The 10,392-nt window shown below is 42.5% G+C and overlaps 1 protein-coding gene across 1 annotated transcript in view; it reads left to right on the top strand.

Annotated features, from left to right (window-relative positions):
• Positions 1 to 651: 651 nt before the first annotated feature.
• SYNE2 (spectrin repeat containing nuclear envelope protein 2) overlaps positions 652 to 10,392 on the top strand; it is a 247,724-nt gene continuing 237,983 nt past the window's right edge. The window contains exon 1 of the mRNA XM_087727378.1: positions 652 to 974. The gene's annotated coding sequence lies outside the window, so the exon portion shown is untranslated. The remainder of the gene's footprint in view (positions 975 to 10,392) is intronic.

Raw genomic sequence — 10,392 nt, 5'->3', positions numbered from 1 at the left:
AGAGCTGAAGAAGTTTCTTGGATGAGAAGCGAAACGTCTTCAGAGAAAAAACCTCCCAGAAAGTCCGGTCGCCTCTTGAAAAACCACCTTTGGGACAACCACGATCTGGATGACTGAGAATCTCCATAGATCTTATTGGATTCTATGCACTCTAAGAGAATGAATTCTCCATAGTGAATTGAGCATGTAGGTCGACCCCGAGTTAATTTCTACACCCTGTGATGATCACACCTTCTGGCACGCTTCGCAGAAACTTGCTCCTACAGGGTTTGCCACTTGCTGAGAAGCAGAAGGACCCGGTTTAAACTCCAGGCAGGCTAGTCCCGTCAGGCAGCGCCTGTCTTGAGGAAAGTTCAGCGCTCCCACCATCTTCCTTCCTGATCCGAGGTTAACTTGACTAGCCCCCACATAACCTGGTTTCTCTTTGCCCGGGAAGTCCACGGGCTCCCACTCTTCTCCAGCCGCAGCAGGTGCCCTTCGCGTCTTTCCCGGCCAGCCGTTCCCTTCCCAGCCACGTGCTGTTTGTTTGTTTGCCTGGCCAAAGGGGGCGGTGGAAGCGAACTCGCGCTAGGCTGAGAGCGAAAAAGATCCTCCTCCTCCTCCTTATTCCTCCTCTCCCGGGGGCGGCCTGGCGGGCCGTCGGCCAAGGAGAGGGAGGGCGAGGCAGGGAGCCGCAATCTCCGCTTCCGACATCCGAAACGGTCACTGTAACGGCAGGAGCCGGAGACAGATACGCGCCGGGCCCGGCGGCTTTGGGGCGGAGTTTGCGCTCCCGAGGGAACGGCGAGGGCGTCGAAGACCAAAGCCCCATCCTGCGAGGAGGGAGACGGATCCAAGCGGGGCCGCCCAGAGACCTTTCCCCTCTCCGTCTTTTCCTAGCTCCCTCCCCTTTCCAAGCCCATCGTCCATCTCCCGTCCCCGTCCCCCTTCAGCTCATCTGGAGCGTCTGCAGATCGCAGCAGGCGCGCCGAAAAGTGAGTCTTTTCTCTTCGTGTTTTTCTCCAGGGAGAGTCAAAGAGAGCCGCCGCTGCCCCGCGCGGGGATGCCCATTCGTAGCTACGCCATCCGGCAGCATCGGGGGGCTTCTGAGGCGAGGGAAGCGCCGTTGCAGCTGCGGAATGCCCTTCCCGCGTAGACGGCTTGCAGTTGGGGGGGGGGGGGAAGCGAGGAGATCTTGCGCGCCCGCCAAGTTTCTGGTGCCAGGAGAAAGAACCGCTTGAAGCTTTAAAATAAAGGGCGGCGGGGGGGGGGAAGGTTTGTTGTTGGGGTTGCTGGTTTTATTATTGTTGCCGGTCGAGTTGTTCGTAGTTTGTTGAAGCATCCCTGAATGAGGAGGCGGAGAGAAAAAAAAATCCAGTCTTTTCCCACCTACGGGGTATGTTTTTGTGTGTGTGAATGTGTGTGTGTATGCGCGCGCGCCCCGGGCAGCAAAAGAGCCTCTGCTGTAAACTCTCCCGAGAGCGGCGCCAAACATGCCTGGGCGGGAAAGATTAGGTTGTAAAAGAAAGGGGCCATTTGCTCGAGTTGACAGGGGGAGGAAGAAACCGAGTCTTCCCGCGGCGTGCCTTTTTCTCTTGGAAACTTCCCTTCCTTTCCTCCGCCTGGCAGGGACCTGGGATGCCCTGGATCGGGTCCAAGGAGCGACCCGCCCTTTTTTTTTTTTAGCTTGAGTCCCCTTTCTCTCCCTCCTCCCGTCCTGACCGCCCCTCCCTCACTTCGCTGAGCTATTTCCTCGCGCCTGCATTTTATTGGCTGGTTGCTTTACCTGGCGGCCTTTGTTGTCTGAAGCCGCCTTTGTTCTCTCCAAGGTGTCAACTCCACTTTCTCTTCTCTCCCCCCCCTCCCCAACCTATTATTTAACTCGCTTCTCTGCTCCGATAGTGGAACACGGGGCATCTCTACTGATCACGCTTGCTCTGTACTGTTCTTCTAAGTTAAAAAAAAAAAAAGGAAACCAACGTAGTTTTGGACTGGTAGAGGAAAAATAACAAAGACATTTTGAAATTGGGAAAAAAACACCCATACAAATATAGTTGTTAGGGACAGTCAGCTATGGGGAGACTGTATGGTGGCCCAAGCTTCAAGGTGGTGGGGTAGTGGGGGAGGAGCAAAAGAAAGTATTTCTAATTTGTTTTGTTTTGAAATGATCAAAGTAGAGAAATCTTAGGAAAACAAGACAGAAGTGAATTCCATTAATGTTTATTAATAGATTTCTGTTCTATATTTCAAGCAGGATACTTTTTCTTGGCTGTTTACAAAATTCAGATAAAATCAGCAACATGTAATAAATATGAATATTCATAGCAAAAAAAATAGTGTACAAAGTAGGCAGAGGATGAAAGTTTGGCTTAAAGGCACATACAGATTATGGTAGTTCACTACTTGCTGCAAGGTGGAATTTAAGAAATCTCATATTGCTTAGATTTATGCAGATTAGAAATGAGTAAAGATGGTTTAGCATGTAAAAATATTTGGGGACCAAAAATGCAGTCTTGGGGCAAAGTGGATTGCAGATGAATTCTAATACAGGCAATCTTTTCATCAAACACTTCAAGAAACATAACTTCTGAGTGAATGGGATATATAATCTTTAATTATTTAAAACAGTGTCACATTAGATGTAATTTTTTGTGAGGAAGTAATGGAAACAATTAGGATGGAATTTGCTGTGAATGAAAATATAGGCAATGAAAAAATATGGTAGTACAAAGATACTTTATGGCAATTACTGTTACATGGACTGGAGGGAATACTTGTCAACCAAGAATACAATTTCACTGTAGCTGTGACTACAAATCAGATTATAAATGACAACAAATGTCCTTTCAAGATATCTTACAAAAATAAAATTATATGATGATAATAACACAGAACAAATCAATAGTTAATTTTATTGTCCATTGCTTCCAACTCTTCATGACCCCATTGCCATCATTTTGCCAGAATTGTCTGTCAGTAACTGCTTTTTTGAATTAACCCCTATTATGGCATTGGTATTAGTGTCAAACCATTTTGTCTTCTGTCAATCTTTCTTAAAATTGCCTTTAATTTTTCCAAACACCAGAACTGATTCAGTAGAAATCTTGAAATGGTTTTGTAAGACTTCAGTTAACAATGGTTAATGATGGAGCATGAGAAACGACAGGTAGTAATTCATGTTTGTTCTAGTTGAAACCTTACCTATATCCTGAGTGCCATAAATGCTCTCTTTTTCAACCTTATTCCTCCCTCACTCATAAATAGGAATCCTGCCCCACCATTTGGAGCTGTGGTAAGAAATACTGAAGAAAGTAGATGGGAACTTGTGTTTAGTCATGCTTAGAGTAAATCTCTTGAAATCAGTGGGCCTTAATACTGTGAATCATTCTCATCCTGCTCGAGATGTTGCTAAAATGTCAAGAGATGAAACAACTGATTATACTATAAGGCCATGTGAGATGGAACTCATATGGATGGGAACACTAAACCCAAAGAATCTGAAAGCTACTATTCAGAGAAGGTTGTTGTGAAGTATAGCAATTGTAGGGTTGAAAGTCCTTGTGAATAGGTGGCTTCATCGTTTCTTGTATCACCTTTTCATTACTTTGAGGAACTAGAATATTGATGTATCTGTTGCTTACATCAAGTCTACATTGGGACTAATGACAATAAGAGCTAACTTGGGTTGCCCTCAAACCAGAACTTATAATTGTAGGTTGTGAATTGTAGAGGGAATATTCTATTGACTTTCTCCAGAATTTGACTTGACTATATATGTAACATGAAACCATAAAAGTAGGTGAGACTTACAGGTGAATGAGAAATCTCAGAAAGAAAATGATACTGCCAAATCCTACAACTTATTTCTGACTTGGAACCATAATCTGGAAAGCTGTACAGTATTTACGGATTTGATAATGAAAGGATCTTTAAGTAGCAGTATAGTGCAGGGCTGTCAAACTCCCGGCTTGCAGGCTGGATGTGCCATGTGCTGACCATGCCCAAGTCTGCTTTAGCAAAGGGGGGAAAAGTCCAGATATGTCACATGATGCTACTGTGATGATGTGAGTTTGACACTCTGGTATAGTGCAACTGTAGTGCAACTGTTCAAGAAACAATTGGAAAAAGATGAGCTAATGATCTTAACATGCTTTTTCTTCCAGTAGCTGCTCCTTGTCTTTCAGAGTTGAAGGGGACAAAGTTTGCTAATGTTCATCCTCTCCCCCTCCCCTTGCCTGACCTACTCATATTTTGTATTCATAAAGTTGACAAACTTACTTGAATTGGCATATACCTCCATTTACCCTTGTACTTTAGGTGTAAAGGTCCTGCCTGAATGGAGAATGTTGGAACTGGGCTGCTTACCTAGACTTCTGCTGAACTAAAGAAGTAAACTTGGGGAGTTGGGGAAGAATAGAGAAAAATATGTTGATTTAACTTTTTTTAAAGGCAAATCCTAAATTTTCCCTTCCAGTTTGAATTATGAGAGTAACACTTAAATGCCAAAGACTGCATTTTTACATTCCCTGCTTCTGTATCTTTAAGAGCATCCTGACATGCATAAATTTAGCAGAGGAAATGTTTTGGTCATAGCAATTAAGTGATGGGGAAAACCTTCATATTGATGTACAGTTAAAGGTAGAAGATGAAAAGAGACTGTCAATTGTACACTGTTAAGCTTTTAATCAAAATATAACTGTACTCTATAATCAAACTTTGTAAACCTTTGTGCAACATACTTTTCTGTGATTGAAGCTAAGTATGAGCAAGCTTAGCCCAGCAGTTAAATTTCTATAGCCTGTTTTGATTTCCTCTTCACTTGATATACCAGCCATCCTTGGGGAGCTGAGTAACCGGCACTGTCATTAAAAGCCTAATAAGCAAACATGGTAACATGATATAGGCTGATCTATTTAGAATAAAGGACAGTGTTGTTTTTTTTACCCATTCCATATTTATCTTGAGAAATTTTGTATGGAAATTTTGTATGTATTCTATAGGAATATTGTGTATGAATTCTATAGGAAATGCAGGCAGGCTGCACTTGTAGCAAGATCAGTTTGCACTCAGTCCCACTTTTATATCGTACCTCTCCACTCAGTTTGGATAGTATGTGAAGCTGTGACTGTCCCAAGCAACTATACAATAAAACATGATTCTAAACTGTGGTTAAAGTGGTCACAAACTTTGGAAGAGATGAAATATAATTTAGCAGTAAATAGCACTTTATTTTCAGTCATGAAAAGCTTAAGCCGTTTTTTTTTTGTCATTCAGCTTTTTGAAAATATTGAACTGGGTTATGAGATTAGTTGTTCATTCCATTTATCATCAGGATTCATACTTAGCAATGGTGGCAGTAATGTCAGAGAAAAGGAAAACTATGAAATTCTTCAGAGGGCAAGAAATATATCAAGCAATTCTTTTTTTTTATTAGATGTGCCATTGTAGCAATAGCAATAGCACTTATACAGTGCTTTTACAGTCCTCTCTAAGTGGTTTACAGAGTCAGCCTATTTTCCCCAACAATCTGGCTCCTCATTTTACCTACCTTAGGAGGATGGAAGGCTGAGTCAATTTTGGGCCTGGTGAGATTTGAACTGCCAAATTGCAGGCAGCAGAAGTAGCCTGCAGTACTACACTCTAACCACTGTGGCACCTTGGCTCATTGTAGAAAATGAACTTATGAAAAACTACTTTTTAAAAACAAAAGATTAATTCTAACTTGAACTCTTCACATGTGGGTCTGATTGACAATATCTGAGGCTGTCCATTGGTTCAGCTAGCCACTATTAGGGCTGTGTGATAATTTAGAAAAGCTGCTTCAGAAGCCTCCGTCATTTAACAATCAGAGAAAGAAACTTAGGAAGGATCATCCTTTCCATCTGGGAAGTTTGCACCTTTAAACTTGCAAGATACTCTTTATATAACCTTATACCAGGGGTCAGCAACCCACGGCTCTGGAGCTACATGCGGTTCTTTCGCCCTCTGTTACGGCTCCCTGTTGGTTGATCCCACCAGCGGCTGGCCCCTCCACTCCCAGTCACTCCTCATCTGGCCTGAGAAGGTAAGGGTGATGGCGGGGGATGGAGACTTGCTCCATATTCCAGAGACGAAGCGAAACACCCCTGTGCGCCTTGGTGCGGCAACAGTATTCCATCTTCATTTGCACTCAAGGCAGCCCTCACCTCCAGCTGCTTTGGGCTTGGAACTGTTGCCACCTCCATGGCCTGCCTGCTGCTCTCCCAGTGCCTTGTGCAGCACAGTGATATTTAGCATGCTTCACAATAGGGGAGACAGGGGTTTCCTTCTCCTGGAGCCCATTATGACACAGAGCCATAATGCAACCCTGTCCTACTTGCCCCTGGCAACAGCAGTGGTGTCAGAGAGACAGAGAGAGACACAGAGAGAGAGACATAGAGAGAAACACACAAAGATATAGAGAGGGAGAGAGGGAGAAGAGGGAGAAGAGGGAGGGGGGTGAACAATACACCCAAGGCTGGGTGTGGCAAGAGGTGACTGGGAGGGGAGGCGTGAGGCGGGGCTGATCATGGCAAATAATTTAACAACCAGTTCTCTGCCCTAATGGGTAGGCATGGCTGGGGTCATGTGACTGGGTTGGAGTGAGTGATGTCGAGTTGGCCACACCCACCCAGTCACACCAGTTCTTAAATTATTGGCTCCCAGTGTTTTCTTTTCTGTGGGAAATGGGTCCAAATAGCTCTTTGCGTGTTTAAGGTTGCAGGTCCCTGCCTTATACAATAAAGTAGATTTAGCTTATCTAGATGTGTTTCCTGTCTGGTTTACTCAGGGCGACTGACAACAATTTTGTAAGTCTGAAGATACAAACTTCTCACTGCTACTTTGAATAGTCTCTTTATCATTAAGTCCTTGTAGCTCCTCTCTCTCTTGTATGATTGTTTCCTAAGCAGCAACTCTCTCCTTCATCCCCCAAAGTCATCCTCTTACTCTTTTACAGAAGCATCTTTGTAGAATAAGATCTGATGTGTTGTTTGTACACTCCATCTCTCTTTCATCACTTTCAGTCAGCATAGCTGGCAGTTGTATTGCCTGGGATGATAGGAACTGCAGTTGGATGGCACCAGGTATACCTGCCCCTTTTGACTCCAAATTAGAGTCCATCCCAATCTCTCTGGAGGTGTCAACGATTAGGAAATGGACCTTCCACATACACACACTATATCACTGAACTATATTCCTTCTAGAATGCAGATTCTCAGACTTTATTTTTATGACTGACCCAATATTTCCTGATATTATTTCACAAATGTACTTTTTTTCTACAAACCAAAGAGCATCCATAACTCATAATTTAAAAAACAGTTTTGACCTTTCTAGCCTGATAAATCTTGTCAAGTTTGTCATTCATTCACCTTCAGTATTTGAACGAGTATGGCAAATGATGGCTGGTGGTGTTATTTTCTTTTGAAATCATCCTTGATCTCCATCATCAAAAAAATTTAAATTGGTTGTAAAAGCCATGTTATACTACAAATAGCTTATATGAATAAGGCATTTAAATTCTCATTGGTCCATTAATCATCCTGAGAGTCTTCGCCTTCAGCAGAAAATTATCAGTCTGTGACAATGGATTTATTAAACATTCCCATGTCTTCCTTTCTCTACCCACAAGATCCATGGGGATTTACGGTACTGGGTGTAAGAGAAGAAGTCCTTGTGAAGAGTTACAATTTGAAATTCAATGGCCCATTTCAGCAGTCAGAAAGGAAACAAAACATAAATAGTTGCAAATGCATGTTACACTTTCATTATATTCCTTGTGATTTTCTCAAGATAGAATTCTACTAATGAAACAGCCAGGCCAAAGTGAACAATGTGTGTGAAACATTCTCAGTGAAATGATAACATGTGCATTTCTTTCTTTTTTTAAAAAAAAAAACCAAGGTAGCTTTTCCTTGTTTCTCATCTGCTTACCAAGTTAACAGTGCTTTAATTGGCAATCTCTCAATTGCTCCTGCCTTCCTCTTTTTGAACAAAAGAAGCCCAAAGAACTTTTGCTTCAGTATTTCTACGGCAGAAATGTTGGTACCCAGGGGAGGGATGCAAAGGGAAAAAATAAGAAGTAGGTCATCTATGCTGTAATGGTGCATCCCCAACAGATTTTTCTTGATTGGATTTGTTTTACTGTTGTTTTAATAACAACAGGACCTCTGTTTCTCCTCTCTGTCCTTCTGAATGAATCCTATTTTTCATATTTCCCTTGAATGTGCTTTTTTCTCCCGGTTTTTAAAGATTAATCAGTATTAAAAATTAATATGATATTTAATTAATATGATATTTAATTGTTTTTTGTTATTTTTATACTGGTTTCTGAATTCCTTTGGAAGCACAAGTGAATTTTATTGCTTTATTGGTTAAAAAAATCACCCCTCCAATTGCAAAATGAGTTGGCTGCACTCTGTTACTAGGTCTCCTGTGTGTTGGTACCACCTCTAGGAAAAAATCCTTAGTTCCTTCCTTCCTTCCCTCATTCCCCTTTATGTATTAGCATCATCAGAGCTTCATTTCATTTCATTTCAGAGCCGAGGTGGCGCAGTGGTTAGGGTGCAGTACTGCAGGCCACTTCAGCTGACTGTTATCTGCAGATCAGCGGTTCTAATCTCACCGGCTCAAGGTTGACTCAGCTTTCCATCCTTCCGAGGTGGGTGAAATGAGGACCCAGACTGTGGGGGTGATATGCTGACTCTGTAAACCGCTTAGAGAGGGCTGAAAGCCCTATGAAGCGGTATATAAGTCTAACTGCTATTGCTATTGCTATTATTTCCAAAGCTACCCAAGGCTCCCTTGCATTGCTCAGCAAGGGTAGCCTGTTTCACTTAATTTAGGAGCACAAATTACATACAATGTAATGCCTATCCTGGGGCCAGTGACACACCTGCATTTTCTTTCTTCTCTGTTCACACAACTATAGTGGATCCTGTTTTGGGAGGGGATCTATCAATTAGCACAGTGTTCCAAAACATTCCTCTGGATTTCCCATGTTTGGCATCCTGAGCTGATCAATCAGTTCCAGGCTTTATCGAAATGGATTAGAAGTATCACAGGAATATCTCTACCAATTCTAGCCCCAGGAACTTCTCTAGGAGGGTTGATCCCAAGATACTCTGCATTAAAAAAAATCATTAGGAATATATCTACTCAAGGTGTTACAGAAATATCTCTATTAGATTTCACCCCAGGGTAGCTTAAACTCATTACTCATTTAATTGTACATCCCAGAGCATCAGGCATGGCCAATGCACAAACATTTAAGCAAAGAATTTTTAATAAGAGACAGGTTGAATGGAAAACTCTTGTTCTGCCTTGACTGAATTAATCATATACATTAAGAACTGGGTGAGAAGAAGCTTTTTATAGCAGTTTATTGGTACCCAAATAAATCAAGCAAGCAAGCTGCCACTACCCCATACCAATAGGCCCTATTTTGCTTTGGGTTTGCCCTTTACAAAAGGCAGAGAACAGTCCTGCCACAAAGTTTTATAGTATTCAATCTGTTATCAGCTTTCCACAAGGTTTGTCTTTATAGACCTTTTAGGCCAGGGGTTCCCAAACCACGGCCAATGGACCAGTACTGCAAAACAAGCAAATCTCCATTTGCTGGATGCAGGTAGGACACAAGACCATCCCCCATCTGCTCCTCGGAAAAAAACTCTCTCTGCATGGAAGCAGTCCCAGGTGCCCAAAAGGTTGGGGACCACTGTTTTAGGCTACAGTTACTTTTAGTCCAAACCAGTATTTTCTGAAAGAATCCCTATTATAGCATAGCAATAACAATAGCACTTAGACTTATATACTGCTTCACAGTGCTTTACGGCCCTCTCTAGGCAGTTTACAGAGTCAGCCTATTGCCCCCAACAATTTGGTTCCTCATTTTACCCACCTCAGAAGGAGGGAAGGCTGAGTCAACCTTGAACCTGGTGAGATTTGAACTGCCAAATTGCAGGTAGCCGGCAGTCAGCAGAAGTAGCCTGCAGTACTGCACTCTAACCACTGGGCCACGGGGGCTCATACTGAAAAAGATTGTTTTGTTTTTTTTATTTTATATCCTTTTTTATTCCAATACTCAAAATATCTTACAGTAGTAAAAATACAGAGCGCAAACAATAAAACTAATGCAATTAAAATCAAACCAAATTTAAAGTCAGCACTCAAAATAATTAAAAGCATGGCATTTAATGGTGCACTGGTTAAGCTGCTGGCCAGGAAACCAGGAGACTCTGTGTTCTTGTCCTGCATAGGCATGGAAGCTGGCTGGATGACTTTGGGCCAGTCATGCATTTTCATTTCAACCCACCTCACAGCTTTGATGCTGTGGAGAAAATAGGAGAAAGAAGGAATATTGGTACTGTATATACTCGAGTATAAGCCTAGTTT

Source organism: Thamnophis sirtalis, unplaced genomic scaffold, assembly GCF_051295495.1.
Source record: "Thamnophis sirtalis isolate CommonGarterSnake01/CBP01778 unplaced genomic scaffold, rThaSir2_p1.2 scaffold_1, whole genome shotgun sequence".
Classification (NCBI taxonomy): domain Eukaryota; kingdom Metazoa; phylum Chordata; class Lepidosauria; order Squamata; family Natricidae; genus Thamnophis; species Thamnophis sirtalis.
Note: the sequence above shows the minus strand (reverse complement) of the source record. Positions and strands in the feature narration are given on the sequence as shown.